Source organism: Diorhabda carinulata, chromosome 5, assembly GCF_026250575.1.
Source record: "Diorhabda carinulata isolate Delta chromosome 5, icDioCari1.1, whole genome shotgun sequence".
NCBI lineage: Eukaryota > Metazoa > Arthropoda > Insecta > Coleoptera > Chrysomelidae > Diorhabda > Diorhabda carinulata.
The window spans coordinates 13,298,628-13,319,495 of NC_079464.1; the positions used below are offsets into that span (position 1 = coordinate 13,298,628).

At 31.3% G+C, this 20,868-nt stretch overlaps 1 protein-coding gene across 2 annotated transcripts in view; it reads right to left on the reverse strand.

The window, feature by feature from the left end:
- Nucleotides 1-20,214, reverse strand: part of LOC130894414 (mushroom body large-type Kenyon cell-specific protein 1) — a 217,959-nt gene extending 197,745 nt beyond the window's left edge. For both annotated transcript variants that reach the window (XM_057801254.1, XM_057801250.1), the window contains exon 1: nucleotides 20,046-20,214. The gene's annotated coding sequence lies outside the window, so the exon portion shown is untranslated. The remainder of the gene's footprint in view (nucleotides 1-20,045) is intronic.
- Between the last annotated feature and the right edge of the window lie 654 nt (nucleotides 20,215-20,868).

Below are 20,868 nucleotides of genomic sequence, written 5' to 3' on the forward strand. Positions count from 1 at the left end.
AGTGATCTCATTGCTTTTCTCATGTGTCAGTTAATATGAGTTTAACATGCTTATAAACAATGTAACTTTTTATTTAAACTAGACGATTTTGTTGAAAATTATTTACAAATTCAAGTTTATCAAATGGGGTTATAAAAATGAGAGATTCTTTGCATATTTAGAACAGTCGTGACGCAACCCCTGAACCATTGTATGCAATCATGCTACAATTTTTTTCGACTACACATTAGTTTTTATTCCATTCTTTTGTTCGTGTTTGTTCATTTTTACGGTTATATGAGCACCGAACTAATTAATTATTTAACAACTTTATCCCCTTTCAAAATGTTGGTGCGCATTAAATAAAAAGCATTTGAAATGTTGATATCACAAAATCGGTTTTCATAAATTCATATATTTTCATTTATTTATTTATTTGGATGTGCTATAATTTATATCGTTGTGAAAACTGAATTTCGAATTTATTTAGTTTGTATTTTATACAAAACGCAACGAATTTTTTTTTAATTTATATAAAATCTGCTTTTATGTTTAAAACAGTGGAAAGAGTCAAAAACATATTCCGTTTTATGAAAATATTCCAAAAATTTATGAGACGTATTTGTTTCAAAATATATATATTCAACTAAATATATGAACAGGAAGTACAGTTATAATACGATACATTTATCGAAACTGATACAAGCAATTATAAAAAAATTGTTGTTGAAAATTATCGGATAATAAAGATAAAATACGGGGTTATCTAAAAAGGTGTCCGGTTTTTTCTTTTACAACTACTCGGGAAACAAATGAGTTATCAATTCGAAATTAACAGATCCAACCTTTTCGCATAATAATTCCAAGGTCTCAATCTGCCTATTCCTTGAAATTCCAACGAGAAAAATACACTAAAACACTCACCGCTAGTCTTGAGCTAACCGGTGTGCTAGTCCTCTGGACCTTGTAATTATATTGGTAGACATTTGGCATTAAGTGGAACCATTCCCCCACAGCTCGACTCCGCTCCTTCAAGTCAAGAATTAGTAGGGAATCTATCGAAATAGAGAAACGTTCAAAATGTCTGAACAGAATAGACGATAGACAGAGATTACCGTCAACTTGGAAACACCTTTTTCATCCACTTCTTTCCATTACCACTCCGGCCAACAATAACATTTCCTCTAAAACCCCCCGAGAAGCCGACCTCCACATATCTATTACCCACCCCATAAATAATATACGAGCTCCAAAAACCCAAAACCCACCAAAAGGTCCCCTATAAATACAAGGTCCAGACGACTAGCTCACCAGTTAGCTCAAAACCAGTAGTGTCACAGTGCTCTCGATGGTAAGTGTATTCATTTCCTCGGTGAAATTCCAAGGAGTAGGCAGATTGAGACCTTGGAATCAACCAAGAAAAAGGGGGTGATTCGTTGCGTGGAGTAGGCAGATTAAGACTATAGAATCTGATCACTTCTTACCAATGAACGAATAACTACTCTATCCCTACTCTTCTCTTGATAAAGGCTCCAAAGCGGGAGTCGAAACGTAAAGAATTTTCAAAATTGCAGCGCTTGAAACTACTTCTTTAGTATTCAAAACTATTTGTACATGAACAATTTCTAATCTGTTGGGCAAGATGACCAATTTTGAAAATACTCAGTAAAAAGTTTTGTATTATAAAGATAACTTGAAATTGTTTGAAAGATTCTGCATGATTGCCACTAGAGGACTATGTTGTGCTGACTTAATTCGTTCGAGATATATCGACAGTTTTTCATCTCCGACGGTACACTACGCTTATATAAAGTTGTAGCAGCTTCAAGCCGAAAATCAGCCGATTTTAAAAGTTTTTCCAACAAGCTCTTAGCTTTTAGTCCATGCAAAAAAATGGCATATCGAGTTACCGGATGAAGGATTTTTTAAATGATACTAATGCGCCTCGCACTTTATATTTCTTCAACCACTATACTATCACTAATTTAACCTATAACAGAAACCTTGAGGAATAGATGAATAAAAAACTGATAAACAATTACAGGGATTTTTTTTCATTTATACGTGTATATAATAAAGTATAAACATAAATTACAATGAAAGTTTTCTAATATATTCTACTATAAAATTAATAAAAAAATTTAAATATCTAAAAATATACGTTGAAACATATATATATATATATATATATATATATATATATATATATATATATATATATATATATATATATATATATATATATGTAGAAATATTACTAATTGTCTCATGATCATCATCATCACTATCGTCATGATCATCGTCACTTTTATCATAATTATCATCATGGCCACCTTTATTTTTATAATGATTATCATTGTCATTATCGTCATGATCACTCTCATTCTTTTGTTGTAATCATCATCATCATCATAATCATCGTCACAATTATAAATTTCATCAAGTTCTACCAGAGAGGTGTTAGCTTCTATACCATTTTGCCACATTGAAGCTACATAAATGGTTCGTAAAATTAAGTGTTTTAATGGAAGTTGAGTTGAATCAAAACTTTCTGCATTTTCACTTTACCTGGTTCAATAACTGGGACGCTCAATGTTCGCTTCAAGTTTGGTCAGCGTCTCCATGAATCTTTTTCTAATACTAAATCTCTCTCGGTATCAGGAATGAAGCAAAGTAAAGCACGGGAAGTATGGTAGTAGTATATAAAGGCACTCAAACTGCAAGGCAGGACGACACTCATTATTGTAACTGAGGTTACTTCTTAGATAGGTAAGATTCAAAAAGAACGACATTTTTGTAAAGAAGCCGTATGTTTGTTATTCTCAAGTCCAAAAGATTATAAGATATTCGAACCTGCCACCTACTAATTCCAAGCTGTATTCAACGGCATCTCATAATTGTATCAATGAAGTTATGTTTTTTATTTCATACCTTCTCACCTGTACTTTGTACTTTGTATTTATTGATTGCTAGGTATTTCTAGTAATAGATGCCAGATAATATTTGAGGAACTAGCAAGAACTAGTTCGCTTAGACATTGCCACATTTTCTACACCAACGCCATCAACATTATTTGTGTTAAACTAAATCGATACATAATTTTGAATGACAAACAATCGGATCGTCGCGATATTTTTTCTTTCAAATATGATAATAATCTTGTTCATTGAATGAATCCTCATTGCTCTAAAGTACCTATCGGGCAAAATACTAAATGTCTTCCGTACATCGGGGAGCTAACATATTATACATAGTGCAGTCCATAACTTCTTAGCCTAACACAGAAAGAGAGATTATAAATATAAAGCTTCTATGCCATTATACAAAAATGCCGTCTGTTTAATTTCATCGTCGCCGTTAAAAATTTCACCCAGTTACTTAGCATTTATCTTTGCGAACAGAAAATAATCGCACAGGACCAGATAAGGGCTATATTGTGGGTGGTCAATCTCTGTGAATCCGCATTCGTCAATAGTGAGAAGCACTGTGAACTGAAGCATTTTCATGAAGTGAGCGCATCAATGAAAAATGAACCTACGATATAATTTGAAACAATTCCTGCACAATCATTAATTTTTTTAGGATATTGCGTAGGTTCTTTTTTAATCCAGTGATTCTACCAGAATTGATCACTACTTTCATGTAGGAAGATAAGCCAGCTAGCTAAAGCTATAAATTTTGAACGAAAATGAAGAAAACTTTTCTTTTAATCATATCAGTGAAAAACGACGCCGAAATGGCTTTTGTGCACTTTCGCAATACCATGAGATAAATGAAAGTACTGATTGTAATGTAGCGAATTTTTGAGATAAAATCATTTTCTTTTTTTAGATGTTAATTTTATAATAAATACTTAATATTTTTGTTGAGAATTAATCGAATTGACAGCTGACCCTACCTATCTATAATGTTCATGTTAATTTTTAATTTAGTTAATGAGTTTTGTTAATGAAAACAAGTATTGTCAACCGATTTGGACTTCATCATTTCTCAACAAAGAACCCAAACCCACTGCAAATAACAACAAATTTCAAAACAGTTGAAGATAGATTAGGAAACACGGAATTTTCTGAAGGGAGCTGCATTTCAAATAAAAAAAAATTATTATTGGTTACTGCCACATCGATAATTTTTTTATTTCGACAGAAATACTTATTTTTCTTTCTTCTTTAATAGATTCAACTCCTTCTTTGATATCCTTCCTCTAGGTTGTACCTACACCTCCTCAGTGGTCGACAGCTATTCCGTGTCTGATTTTCGTTTCTGTGGACTCAAAGAATTATGTCGTTTTTGATGTCCCTGGTCTTGTTTCTGATGAATAGGTCATTACAGGTCTGATTGTCGATTCGTGTACTTGTATCTCATTATCTGTTGTATTATTTCACCTTCTAGTTATAATTTGCATCATGTTGTCATTGGCACACCACAGGATTTTCATTTCTATGTCACACATCCTGTAGAATTTGCTTAGCTGCATCTTTTTTATGATTCCATCCATTTTTGTTTACAATGTATGCAAGCATGATCTTAATTGTCCGAGCATATGTTTTAGATGGTCTGGATAATATTGATAGGTATGTTTCTATTGTACAATAGGTTAATAACATCAAAGGCTTTTGTGAGGTCAATAGAGCATAAGAATCCTGGTTTGTTATATGGATTTTCCAACCAGTTGTCGTATCTTAATCCTTGCTGTTCTTCTTCTAGTGTTGCGATCGAGTTAATTTTAATGGTGATAATTTATTCCAATGAGTTTCTATGTTGTATCTAGCAAATTTATCCCCCTCTAATTAGCCGGATAATTGTACTGGTATGCTACTGTTCACATCGAAAATGTTAGAGAGCTAAAGCTATAAATAGCCATCCTTCTAATTTCTGTCTTAATCATATGAGCTAAATTATTTGATTTCAAACAAAAAATAATTTAAAATCAAATATTTTGATAAATAAAGAAGATATGAAATATGTCATGCTTATTGAGTGGATTTATTTAATTAATTTATTTATTTTTTTTTTCTTCGTAGATTGTATCATTATCTAATGTACTGATGACTCGAATTCCACCTGTAGATTTTCAGGTGTTTGCGAAATGGACATAGACATTTTAAAATTCGTTCTTTTTTTTCTTTTTGAAATATATTTCTAATCTTGTATGTAAGTACATGTAATATTTTTAATAAACGATGTATTTTGAGAAGTATTGCAGTGACATATAAAGTTTTCCCTTCCAAAAACTCAAGTGCAACAACCCTTTCCGTAATAAATATCCGTCAGCACACGAAGTTAAAACGTTTCTTCTCATGTCTGGGAACATAATAAAGAACTGGGGTGGATTCATCCAAATATTTACACTGTCGGGCTAAAATATTGTTTTTGAGGTATGTTTTCAATTTAGAAATTGATATCGATTTCCTCGAGCCGTGGGCTTGGTTTTAGGCATACGCAAACAATCCCTTGTTAGACGAAGGATTGTCTTAAATATATTTTTTGTTTTTGTTTGTCATGTTATCTCATCAATAGCAATCTTTGTTAATAGATAGTTGTCAACTATTTTGAATTTTGAACACGTAAAACACTAAAATTAATGATTATTTCAAAAGAAATTTCATATTGACAATATTTCATTATTGAATACAGGGGATCAAATTGATTTTCAACCTGGCGTCACTAACAATAAAGTTTATTAAGAACGGCTATACCTCAGGAACGGATTATATTACAGGGAAAAAAATTATCACCAAAGTAGCTCCGAGAAATACGTGGGTTTATAACTAGGTGTTTTTTAAAATATAAAATAAACAAATAGTTTTTTTTGATATTTACTCAATTAAGTGGCACTTTAAATGTGACTGTTGGATTCTTAAAAAAATTCTGCTCATTTTTTATTGCACAAGTTTTGGTTTATCTCTTCAAGTAAGACGTGGGGGAGAGTGAGAATCTTGATGTGAAAAAATGCCGTAAGTCCGATTCTGCTTAGCTGATTTTTATAGGTTTATTAAAATTTAAGTCTTCTGAAATGGAATCATAAAATAGCTAATAGAAGTTTTCGGGCTTTTGTCATTCTTTTATAATCATAGTAGTACAGTCGAAGAAAATTCCGAAGAATGTCGAGTTTTTCTGGATGAAATATTGACCAAAATTAAAGGTGATTGCCGTCCACAAATAAAAACAGTGAAAGCACTACTTTTAAAAAAAATATAGTGATAATATTTTGATTACTATCTCTGGTTTGCTTTCGAAGTATAGAGTTTAAATTATTGAAGGAAACATGATTCAGTGAAAAGTGAAAGTCAAACTCAATTTTGCAGAGCGCCATATATTAAATTTTGAATTCGTAGGTGGGCCAGATTGAAAATAAAAAAAAATGAACTGAATTATTATAAAATTTTATTCATTAAATTATACAAATATCAAGATCATATCAAAGTTATAAAAGATGGTAGGTTGAGCTCGAGGATCCAGATACCTGACTTCTCTTGGTTTTGACAAACTCATTGATACCAGGTGTCATATTCGTAGTTATTTTAAGAATTCTTTCTGTGACACATTGCGATCGCAGGTCTTATTGACACGGCCTAGGGTCGTATCTTTGACATGACTGGTCTAGGGTGTACGAAACATTATCCCCCATCAGACAATTCGATCAGATATATTCGAAACCTTGAGAATTTTAGTATAATTTTCAAAAAGAAACGCGCGTCGTCAAATGGAAGAAAAAAAGCATTGCTCTTGCACATTCTATTCTTGCTGCAGCAAAATCTTTTAAATCATCGGTTCAAGTCAGAGTAACAGTTCAGCTATAATGAGCTGGCCATTGAATATCGATGATCAGTCATTTTCACAGTTTGTTTTCGACTATGCCGATTTCAAAACGCAGATATGAATTGTGCACAACATTTTTCTTGCTAATGGGTGGTATTAATTGTATTGTATCAATACCTAAAAGTCTATTGCTCCAGACCAAAATATTTAACAATTAAAGTAAATGCCGTCTGCAAAAGTCGTCGGTAGTTTTGGTGCCATTGAATTAAAAACATTTACGAAGAAAAACGATACGGGCTTGAATACAATAAACATCCAAACCTTGGTAGCATTAGGGCGGTATCGGAAATGATTATACCATCAGCTTCTGATTTATTGTGGCTATATGGAAAATGGGTTGACCAGCCGAACATACCTGGAGTGAGTGGGTTCATGGAACAAGCGACAGCAGAACTGCCCTTCGAAAAATCTTCGATTATAACACAATTTTGACTGCTCTCTTATTTGCTTCTGAAAAATAGTGAGTCGGATGTGAATAAGGCTACTGAGGATACGACGTTAAAAAAACGTGCCGCTTTCTCTACCTCATGGTGGTGTGGAAATGAGTATTTCTGTCGAAACGTGGGTTGAACTAAACTTTACGATTCTCGTACACCGAAACTATTGATTTTTTCTACAATTATTTTGTATGAATATGATTTTCCCGTAAAATGTGTCGGAAAGGAGTTATTATCAAAAAACTGCTTTTAGTCGCCATTTTACCTATTTACCAATAAATATTAGAAATATTGTTTTATTTCAATTCCAAAAACCTCTTTTCGATAAACCTAGCCGAAAATATGAGTTTAGATTTTTCCATTAGAATGTGGAAGTTGTCAATTCTAAAGTAATTGTTGATAATGTGAAATTATACCCGTTTTTCGAACTAAAAAGACCATTTTAGAAATCCCGAATTACTAGAAAAGTTATTAGATCGAAAGCCATGATTTAAAATACTAATCGTACTAAAATTGTAATTGTAAAAATAATAATTAAGTTCAAATGGATTTACATTTTATCAACTACAAAGACACGTTATATTATTTTTTCAAGATATAAGCATATACTAAACGTACCGGTATTAAAACTATACAGTGCGGTCCGAAACAGGTCGATTTTTATTCTTAAATTGACAATATTATCCATCTCCTTAACAGTTTATCACGTCCTTATTGAGTCGCATCTCTAATATGCCCTTCTCTTCTGGGGTACATGGGGTGTGACTCAATTTGAGCGAATCTTCAGAGACTAAACAGCAGGGCTCATTGCAGGGACTTTTTGAAAAGATTAAAAATTCTGACTCTTCTTGCTTCATCTTTGAATCCGGTAGTTTAATTCGTAAGCACGCTTTTTCAATTTCAGAAAGGTCGTTGCACGGCTAGGGACGCGAAGCACGACCTGTACGTAACTAATCCACATTCAGAATTAGTTAAGGGCCTAATATTTTACAATGCCAAAAAAAATGCACAATTATTTGCCAATTGAAATCAAATCGATATTATCTTTTCCCGCATTTCGCAATTATTTGAAGGCATATTTAATGGAAAGTGTGATCGAATTCTATTCTAATAATAATATTTAATTCCGGGCATGCTGCATACATATACCTTTAATTTTGTTATTAATTGTGTTTTTCTTCTATATATTGAAATTTTATTTTATTTGTTTCTTTATTTAGTTATTTTTGTTTGTTATTTAGTTTTTACAAGCTTTTGTCAACAAATTTTAACAATTTTTTCTCTCTCAAACAGAACGTGAAGCTCAAGAACAAACCAAATTTTGATTAGAAAATTATTTGCAAGAAGGACTTCCAAGGAAAGTACAATTCTATTAATTGAAAAAGCATACATTCATATTTATCCTGCGTAAATTATTGTCACTGTCATTGTCAGTGACATATACTTCAATAATTTGAATTCAGTTGAAGTGAAAGTGTATTTAATGTCATCTAAATGAACTGGAATTGAATGGTAAGGATTTAACAGAGTCGACTGAAACGGTTAACAATTATGATACAATGAAAATTTTATGTAAATACCTACCTGATAAGTTAATATTGGTAAAAATGGCAATAAACGTCAAGCACTTATCTTTAGACAACTTAATTACATAATTACAAAAAAACTGTTTTAAGACTTGTATGCTTTTACAATAAACAGAAGTGTACATGCTATTTCCTCAAGAAAAGAGATTTTTTCATCAAGATTCGATGTGATAAGGATTATTCTGAACTGAATCGAGGCAAACTATGGAACTTCTAAAAGAAATCGGCTTTCGCTAGTAAAAGCATTCCAGGAAATCTATTTTGAATACGATATCCTAGTATGGAGTAGAAAATATCTAGGAACTATCAAATAAATGCGAAAACAAAGAAGAAAGATATTTTATTTAAATGGAACATGAACAATGAGGGAGGACATACACAAAATAAATTTACACAACATGTAATCTACAGGAAAGGGGTGCAAACTGGTAATATTTAATATCTGCAGTTCAAACTATTTTGTGGTGACTACCATAAGGATATTAATGTTAATATTTTTAAAGAATGGTTAGAACACAAATGATAAATCTTCTTCCTCTGAATTGTATAATAGTAATGGATAATGCAAGGTATCATTGGAGACTTTTTGATTAATTTTTCACAACCAAATAGTTGTAAAAATATTAACAGAATTGGTTAAATTCAAAGAATATTAAGGGAAAAGAACTGTATACTTTGTGTTCCCTTCGTTAAAAGAAATGGAAAGAAGATAATCATGTAATGATGGGGGTTAGAGCTCCACCTTACCATTGTGAACTAATCCCGATTGAACTGGTTTAGGATAAAGAAAAGAGTTTCAAGAAAAATATTGACGCCACGTGTTTTCACCCTCTAAAAGTTTGGATCATTATATCTCTGGAACATTGGCTTGTAGGAAAAAAACACGTTTTTTATAGATAATTTTGTCATCTATAACTTTAGTTTGAAGTATTTTTATGATAAAACTGCTGAAAATCGTCAAAAACTCCTTTATTTGGTCTTTTATATATTGAATAAAATTCTTTTCATACATGGGAATAATAAGGAACTTCCGAATTCTATTTCTAATTATATTTTAAACACTCACAGATTTTTATCTTGGTGGGAATTTATGTAACTATTTATGTGAAGATAAATTTCCTGACCCAAACGAAAGTTGGACTCCAACAGTCCGCTACTATCCATGGTAAACATAGTTCAATGGTCATCACAGTCATTTAGATTGAGGCGGTTCCTATGGACAATAGGCTATGGGAGAAAAAAGAATTTTGAGAAAAACTCCGGCAACTGTCAGATCCAGTATTTCATAAGTAGATGCAACGTTTAAATACAAAAATTAAGAGAGCGAAATGAGTGTTTATTTTATAGATTAAATAGTAAATAATTGAATTACAACAGTTTGTTCAGATTTTTTGTCTCCACGCCCATAATTTATTCATCATTACTAATAGTAACTATTTCTAGAACTTTGTTCCACTCAAAGTTTCTCCAATACTGCAATTTACTTTTTTCGGTGAGGTAGTGCATCGAGCGCAGGCACATTTAAAAAAAATTCGTGCAATAAAACCAACAGCAACATCTAAGACTTTCGAAAATGAACAAATTTCAATGTTATATAAAATATTGAACAAAAATTGATATGTAATATTAGTAGACGAGTTAAAACTATCAGTATATGACAAAATACTTATAGTAAAAACATAAAAAGCTTGCGAAAAAAATCATTAACCTCTATAGTGGCTGATAAACTGCACTGCACGTAAATTGTGTGGGGTTTCTTTTACTATTGGTAGAACGATGAATCTCGTAATTTATCAAGGTCGTTTACAGCTGATGCACACGTTAGCTATGTGTGGCCCTTAAACAAAGTGGTTGATTTTTTTCATTACCATTTACTTATGATAAGCGGACGTTTATTTCTAAAAGTTTGATCTACTAAATAATTTTCCTTATATGAGACACAAATGGCGAGCTCTTATTCATTTGATAGATATGGAAAATGAAAACTTGCAGTAAACCAAAAAATAGAGAAATAACTTGAAAAAGCAAGTTGAATTCACTCACAAGCTTATTTTATTCAACAAGATATTTTCCACAAAATAATGAAAAAGATATGAAAAAGTTTTTTGATACTGTTACTTTTTCTGAAGCAGTACGAAATTGTTTTGTCATAAATAATATAAAATAAAAGTATATAATTTGACAAGCATACTAATACTCGGATTTGAAGGAATATAGAAACTTTGAACTCATAATATTTTCTACAGAAACATAATCCTAAATCTTTCGGCTTATGTATAGAATAATACATACACACCCTGTATAAAATGAAAAATTTTTCAACATAGATTCAAATACATCTGACCTTGCTATAAACAACCGAGTAGAAACTATTTTCGTATCTTTAAGGGTATCTTCGTAAAAAAATAATTTATAAGGGTCTACAACAGTCAAATTTTTTACAAAAAAATTAATAACTCAAAAAGTATACATTTTTCAAAAAAAGTTCTTTGACAAAAGTATACTAAAATTCTAAGTAATTTCTAAAAATGTTTAATCTACAGGGTGCTCTATCCAAAATAACAAAGTTATAGTCGACTTCCTGTAGAACCGGAAGTTGGCTGGTTTGAAAATATTTTAGTTAAAAAGATCGTATCTGAAAACCCAAATGATTTTGTTATGAGTATGTCGCCATATACAGATAGTTTTAGTAGAAAAAACTAACATACATTTCTTAATAAATCAAGTGAATTTTTTGTGGTTCAATTCGTATTTTTTTTATTTTCTTACCTTTAATGGTTCTAAGAACAATTAGATACCAACAAACAGCAAAACGGTAATTTTAATTAGATTATTTCTTGGAACTTCACTTCGAACACCAATCAAGCAGATTCCTAATTAATCTAATTGTGCATACTATTTAACTTATGTGATAGTCATTTATAAATAAACCGAAACTACATTTTCCATTAAGTGAATTTTTCCATTATACAGTGCTTCTCAAAAGTCCCCACTCCATCTTTTTTCTTTCGAACCGTGATACTTAGTCGATGAAATTTAGACCGTGAAAACGAATTTTTGGAAACTTCTTCACTTGCAAAAATTGCCTAATCACAGTTTCTCATGGAACTAAGAGATGGCCCCACTAAATATCTTTTTCCATAGTAGTAACATCTTACAGCAGAAGCGACTTAACTCTGTAATTTAGAGGGATAGGTTGACAGTGACATTTGAAGCTTGATGTTAGATATCGAAAGATTTTGTTGTTTATTTGTAAAATAAAATAATTTTCATGTGTAAATAAGTATATAAATACTATATTATTCGTAAAAATAATTCTGCTCTTGGTTTTAAATGAAAGACTCTATTCCTGCCTAGCACATTACTCCATTCATAGACAATAAACATCTTATAATGTACTCTGATCAATGTGAAGGGCAAAATAGGAATATCAAGATGGCTCTTTTTTGATGGGTTGGAACCTACCTAATCTTTATGTTCTAAAAGTATGTAATGGAATAGAACTTTCTTCTTACAATTATTGCAAAATTCGAGTTAACGTGTGACAGGCTTCAATTTCGTCTTCAGATATTTGATCCTTCATGTTTTTTATTTTAATACTGATCGATTTTGATACTAATAAATAAAGTATTTAACGATTAAAATGTTTATTGCCTTTCCATTCTGTATACTATATAAATACTACATATGAATGTGAAAATATTGATTTAACTTTGCGTTAAATTCATCTTGCAATAAAACAGATATTCATGGTCCATGTATTACTCGCTGAATATTTGCAAGAACAATTTCTCTGCGGAATTCCATTTGAAATGTCCTTGTTCCCATTTAGAAAACGCCAAAGTTACAATTATATTTTATCAACATCAGATTTAAAAAATAAAATAATCTTTGCTTCTAAATCGTCTTGTTTTCAGGTCTCTTCTGTTTTAAAATTATTTTTTTTTATAATGTTTGAAAGACAGTTGACGTTTCGACTACTTTCGGTCTTTATCAAAATATGAAAACATTTAGAAACATAAATATATTGAACAAATAAGAAATAAGCGTTTACTTATTGGGAACGTGGCAATGAAACACTAAAGTGGACTAACTTTGATATATTTTCTGAACTTTTGAATACTTATGTGATCATCGTCTGGGAAATAATTAATTGAGATTTGTGGTGGCTGGAGTTGTAAAAAGTCTTGCCAAACTTTTAATTTCATAGGATTCAAAATTCAGTGATGTTGATAGAAATATTGATTAATTGAAATATTTCAGTGAAGGGTGGGGATAGGGTGCAACAAACAGTCGAAACATCATTTGTTAACAATGGTACAACAAAACGAAACTGATAGCTAAACGTAGTGTTATCTATGGTAAAGCAGCGATCAGAACAATCATATCCATCCTAACAAAGCTGTAATACAACTAACATTTGAAATCCTTCGAATGAAAGGAAAGCAAGAAATTGCACTGGACGTGGTTTGCGAATATTGTAGCGCATTGAAGTTTTCCGAAAAAACGAGGATTCAACCCGACATTCAAGGTATTTATTTGTAAGTGAATAGCTGACCAGCATAAACCAACCAAAACTGTGCAACGGAACGCATTTGCTGCTACGTAAATAGATGAGCAATGTGAATTACGCCGAAATACTCAAATAAAAATTAGGAGATGAGGAAGTTCTTTTTCCGAGAAACCTGATAATCCCAACAGATTTACCGTTTAAGTTTAAATTACTTCAATTTTCAAACCGTTAGGCATTCGCCATGACCATCAACAAAGCACAAGACCAATCTTATCACCTAAGACAAGGTACTTCACTGAAGGGTATCACCTATGCACCAAAATATCTGGCCAAAAAAGATAAATTAGAAAATGGCAAAACATAAAGTAAATTAAATGTACTCATAAATAATTATTTCGCTCTTTGAAACATCTTAGACAGTGGAGCGGCATTAATGTCTCTATAAATCATGGAACAGAGAAGGAAACTGAGTTACATGTACTCCATAACTGTCAAACTCTCATGAACCAACAGAGGAAAATTCTAGATTCAACCTAGCGTAAGAACCTTGTTTCTCAAACAGCAATGATTGAAGAATTGTCCAGGTCTAATGAACTTCCGTGGCATATGGGGAAGATAACCAAGAAAACTCTGAAGAAACCTTCTGAAAAGGAGGAAAAGTGGTGGAAATCTTACCCCATACGCCCCATACTAAGTACTAACGATGTGCTGCAGAAAAAATCATTTTGAGAGACCATAGCTGTACTGAACTTGGCATCAGCATTAAGCAAATATAATTTGAAATGTTCGGTTACTGCTGAATTTTTACCAAATAGGTATCAAGGAAGTTTGTAACGGTATGAAGAAGAAGGAAAAAATTTATTTCACCAAATAATCACAGTAAAGAAAAAACGGAGGCGTGCTAGTTCAAGCGAGGGTTACACTGTCAAAATGAAGAAACTAGGTAATTTTATACTTTCGCGATCCTCTCGTTTTTCGGCTCTAGAAAATCGAAAATCATCCGTTTTCGAAGAATTTGTTTTAAATCTTCATTTATGAATAAAATTATGGGAACAGAGAAAAATGAAAATTTATATGGGTTACGTTAGATTAGGTTAGGTTAGGTTAGGTTAAGTTAAGTTAGGTTAGGTTAGGTTATGTTTGGTTAGGTTAGGTTAGGTTAGGTAAGGGGTGCTAAAATTCAGAACAAATGTTTACATTTTTTTTTATTTTCCAAAGTTAACTTTCAATATTGTACAATAAGTGATTTTAAGAATATTTTTGTTCATATAACTTCAATGATTATTTGATAAAAAAGGTACAAACGATTATATGTGAGAAAAGGTCAATTTTAAAAGAAATCGTTTTTTGTGTAGATTATGAAAAAAATAACATTTGATTATTTGGAAAAAAGTTACAAATAATTATACGTGAAAAATTGCATTTTTATTAACATTTAAAGCCCTAAAGCTAATATAAGTTTTAATTGTTCTCTCTTCCCATAATTTTTTTCGTAAATCCACCATTAAAACGAAGATTTAAAAAAAAAAACATCGAAATCGCATGTTTTTTGATTTTCTAGAGCCAAAAAACGATGAGACCGTGAAAGTATAAAATTAGCAGTAACTATTTTATATGGGTTTCCCACACTATATCATTTAATGGTATTTTATATTTCCCAGAATGTATTGTTGTTTGAGACGCTACTGTTTTACGCCAAATTGTATAAAAATGAAGTAATCGCGGTCATAGAAAATTGGTAACCTTGAATTTAATTGCAAAATTGCATCAAGATTCATGTTCAAGTGATTCACGCAAATTGTTTGGCATTTGAAAATTGTATGGTTTCTAATTTTTCTAACATATCTGATATACAGTTCGAGTCAAGGCTGCGAATGTACACGATGCCTTTTACGGAATTATTTATTTGAAACTGACCGTTTTCCTTATTTATTACTTTTCATTGCACCGTTATAATATGCGTTTCTAAATTCTGTTTTTTAACATTCATTTCAGAGACTGGTCTTTTCAAGGAGAAAGCCAATCGTAAACTTAAAAACATTAGCGCAAAAAATATATTTGTTGGCGTTTTAAATATTTTAGATGTCCATGAAAAATTGATTTTAATAAATAATTTCATTTCAATATGCATACGGAATAATAAAATTTACTGGTTATTATATTTTCAAATCAGGTACGTCTATTGTACTCGTAAATTTTTATTATTTTACTGCCTCTCATCAATAATTTAAATTTATTCTAATTTAGCAATAAACTATTTAATACAATATATATTTAAAATTGCTAAAACATTTTTATATTTATTATCGCATAAACTTTAAATGTCAAGTCGTACGCGCCGCAGCTGCAAAACTTTTTCTACAAATTTTGGTAATTTGTGTAGAATTTTAGAAAATGTAACAAAGCTTATTTCAAATATTTCAAATATTTTGGTACTTTAATTGAAGACCAAGACAAGCAGTGGGCCCTCCACGCGTGCTGTTTTAGTTGTAGCTTGTCATTGGTGCAGATGATGAATGGAAAGAAAAAAATGCCATTTGCAATTCCAATGGTATGGCGAGAATCTACTAACAATTTTGTCGACTCATATTTTTGTCTAACAAAGACTAAAGGTTATTCTACGGAAGGAAAGCGCAAAATCGAGTATTCAAATTTGCTATACGATCTGTTTCCTTTCAGAAATTATCGCTTCTTTCACCTTTAGCCATTTGGATGTTATAAGCAGGTTAATTAGGTGAAAATATAAATATAAATTATTCATTAAACACCTAAAATATAGTCTACTTAAAGAAGAAGAATTATAGAAAGAGTGCTAAAAAATTTTCAACTTATTATCAAGCTTCTGTTTTGTAGATTCTCAGTCACTGGTTTGTTTCTAGTTTTCAATTGTTGATTATCATTCGAAGATAGTATATAAGTCCTGCTAAGCTCAATTTAATCGTGACTATTTATTTATCTTCATTCCTTAATTCGGTTTATCTTCTCTCACATGTCCTTTTAGATTCTTTAAACAGTTATAAAAAATTGCATATTTAAAAAAGTTATAAAGCTTGATTCATTTGAATACAATTTGATTGTAATTAGGATCTCACTACAAATAATAAGAATATAATATTTTCAGCAATTATGAGATCAATTTAATTGATTAGCAGGCACATTTTATATATCCGTATTAATTAATTATGCAACTAAGGATAACTGCAAGAAAATCTGCAGTTTATAGAACGAGGTGATTATTAATTTTTATTTTTTGGATCTTCTGATAACAAATATTATATAATATTTTAAAATTCATAGCTCAATTTTTAGTTAATAGGGAAACTAGAATCCTCACTTAGTTTTAAGGATTGTAAATTGAAAATAGTTCTGATTAAGATTCAGTCTATACGCAACAAAACGGCAGAGTTGTATTTCTTATTGGAAGAATCAGGATTCCCGCAGATAGTTGCCATTATTGAACACTGGTTACATGAAAATGAACCGAGATATCAGCAGATATGACAGCAGTAATTCAGCTTACAGCGGGATCTTAATTATGTCTAAATGCGAGGACTCTAAATGCGGCTGTAATAAAATATTTTTTACTAGTGGTAAATCGTATTACGTATTCGATAACTTAAAACAAAATCAAAGATTTATATGTTATTTGTAGTTATCTAACATTCATTCCTTTTTCGAGAATCTTTTAAATTTACTCGAAGCTCTCCCTACTAAGAGCAGGAACGTTCTATGCGGTGATTTCAACATTGACTTCACTAGTGATTGTGCCACTCGGGAATCTCTGATAAACATTTTTGATTCATATCAGATAAATATGCACGTGGATTCACCCACTCGAATTACTAAAACAACTTCCTCATTACTAGATTGCATAGTATCCGACTTCCTATCCCATGCTAAGTGAATCAGTTTGTACTTAATTCAGGTTTCTCATGAAGCTGTATTCGCCGAATTTGTAATCCCTTAAGAAACACACTCAGTTGGTGAGGATTCACTCTAAACAAAACTTCATGAAACTTCACAACTTATATCTAGTAAATGATAGATCTTTCTGACCTCTCTGACTATATTCTCGAACTTCCTCGACAAAATTATCATCTGCTACCAAACGGAATATCCTCATTTACTCAATTATATCGATAATTATTGATCATTGTATCTGAAAACTATCAAAACTATGAAGCAAAACTTTTACTACGATCATATCTCGAGAGCTAATAATTCGTCGAAAGAAACTTGTTATGAATGATTTGAGAAACAAATCGTTTCAACAAATATTATTGATCTCGATCCAAAGGAATTTAAAAATGATTTCCTGAACGTTAGTAAGAATGTAAACTCTAAAATATCATCAAATAGAGATGCACTCTCATTTCTGGTTCCGTCTAAAAGAATCAGTGAAAGTCTTTTCCTCAGATCTGTAGGTAGATTTGAGGCTTCAGCTAGAGCAAACCATACACATCATCCACAACAAGACTTTTGCGGCAACGATGAATTATCAGCTAAGTTATTTTTGGGTTTTTCGGATGTAATGATTGACGTTTTATGTTCGCTAATAAACGCATCCTTTGAAAAGGGCACTAATAGTTATCATCCTATTGCAATATTTTCAATTATATCGAATGTAATTGAACGACTAATGAAAAGCCGTCTATTACCCTTTCTTTTAAGACATAAAATCCTGATAACTTAACAATTTGGCTTCATATCTAATGAATGCACTAATGACGTTTTGTTTTCTATTCTCACTTAACAATAAATTTTATACGGCTTTTTGATATTGTTTATCACAACATTCTGATTAACAAACTAGAATATCATGGCATCCGAGGTATCTTATCTTGAATGTCGAAATCAATTGGTACGAGCTAATGGTAAAGTTTCAAGTAAATTGCCAATTGACAGTGGTGTGCCTCAGGGTTCAGTTTTGGGTCCAGTTCTTATAACTATTAAGTCCTGGTCTGACGCAAACGTTTTGTGTTTGAACACTGAGAAAACTTTAGTTTCATCCTAGAAAGGAGCTTTAAAACCTCTGTATATGTAGAGATTTTGGCAAAAATTTATCCTCTGCTTATTTTGCGATTAAATCTGTCTTGTAGTTTGCACATCTTCGATTGTATCTAAATTGTATCTAAATTACAAAAAAAAGCTATTTGTTATATTTTTAAAAACACAAAATTCTTGCTTTCCCCGCTCTCTTCATTTTAGAATCTGTTTGTTTGGTTCGCAAACAATTCCAAAACTCAACTGAGAGATCCATGCATCTCTACTCTCCTAGAAGAAAGAAGTTGGACATTTACTTGACTATACCTACTTCTGATCCAGTCAAAAATTCCATTATCTTAATCAGCTACATTCTGCAATAAAAATGGCAAAAACTTTTGATAAGTTTCGAGATTTGACAAAAGTATTTCTGCTTTAAATATCTTATTATTCTGTGGCTTAATTCTACAGTTAACTATAAACTCTAGAGAATTAGTATTTTTGTATTATGTAATATAAAATTATATAGCTTTGTCCATAAAATTGTGGAAATTTTCTAGTAACAATAAAGCTTATCTCTCTCAATTATTAGCCCTTGAATAATATCGTCATGTTTAGCAACTTATCTTGTATTATTGGGTCATTTAGGACATGAAACTTTTAATAACGTTATAGACATCATACTGTATATCCTCTCTGAATTATAAGTACCCCTTCAAAAATTTTAAATAAAAAAGGGGATCAAATGGCACCTTGTTGGAAAGGGATTTCAATACTCTGTTCAGCATGTTTTTTTTTTAATTTTGTTCTAATAACAACTGAGATTTTGTTTGGGTTGGTATTGAAATATACTTTAGATTTTGAATAACTCTTTAACGTTTTTTTGGTTCTGATAACTCACATGTGATAAATTCATCCACAACGATTCACTGTTTGGAGGGCATTTTGGTTTATAGACATAATTGAACCATACTTTTTTGAAAATGAGTCAAGCAGTGACTATTGCTCGTGCTTTATAAATGATAACACAATTCATTTTGCGAAATTGCATGATACTGATGTGGCCAATATTTGGTTTCAACAAGACAGTGCCGCATGCCATGAAACAGTTACTGCAGGAGATATTTCCAGGTCGTGTACTCGCTCGTTTCGATAATCAGAATTAACCCCTCAGATCGTGTGATTTCTTTTTATTTAAAATCACAGATCTACGTCGATAAGCCCACAACAACAACATACGTGCATTAGAGGAAATTCAACTTTCCATCAACGAAATTCATCCACATTTATGCAGAATGGTCATAGAAAAATCAGATGTGCTATTTTTTATGTACTTTATAATACAAAAAATTATCAAATATTAAAATACAATTATCAAAAGACTGAAAACTGTGTTTTCTATTTAATTCAAATCTTGCGGTAATTTTGGGACAATCTTTACTTTTTAAAATTCTTCGTCACTAATTTGTGTTGAGTTTTTTTGTTCTATGAATCATTTATTAAAAATTATGAAGAAACATTTGAAATTTTGCCTCAAATTGGATATTTTATTATTATACGTTAAAATCAGTGTTTTAAGAAGTATGTTTTAAATGTCATTTCGCATCACTACATCAAACTCTCTAAAACAAACATTTTTGATACACCTCCGACAAATATTTTCTTAAGTCTTCAAGCCTGAGACATTCGAGAATGATAATTGAATAAAGAAGAACCTTGACCTACCTGGAACCCCAAAATAACCGTATCAACGACGAAATCGAAAGTCACTGAGTCACAAAAAAAAAACAAAAAAAACACTCGCCCGCCCGTTCGTTCTGTTCGCAAAATTTGAGTTGGTTTTCCTTATGCCGGCATGGCACAACCGACGACGTACTGTTGCATTGGTGCAATTGCAGTCTCGTTGTACGACCTTGACACTCTTTATACTGTTCGGGTATTATGCACCGGGATCGACAACAGACCACATGTTTCATGGTTCTTTCGTACACAGAGAGAAATGATATCAGTTTTTGAATAATCTACAATGAATATATTTATTTAGGAAAATAATCGTTTTCTAAGGGTAAAGGACGAATTTAAATGGGTTTTAGTTCAAAAACATTTTATAGTTAATCAAACTCAAATTTCAACATAAACTTATGATATTTAAGTGTTGTGCTTGAATGCAATAAAAAATATAAATATAGAATACTGCTTGAATATTTCTAAAGGAATTAAAATCTATTCCTGACTTGCTGAATATTTATCTCGAAAATTCTCCCTTCATCTGCGCACATACCAGTTCAAACGGGCAAAAATTTTATCAATTTCATGTTTTTTCAATTTCCAAAGGAACACTTGGTACAGTTCTTTCCTCTCGGAACCGGGATGGAACTAAATATTCTTTGAATTTAGCTAATTCAGTTCTGAGGAAGAATATCAATCATTTGTTTGAATCATTCTTTAAAGACATGTAAATAAACCGCTTGCTATAAAAACAAATATCCAACGAATTCTGCGTATTTCATTAAAGACTATCCTTCAGCGAATTTTAGAACTCTACTAT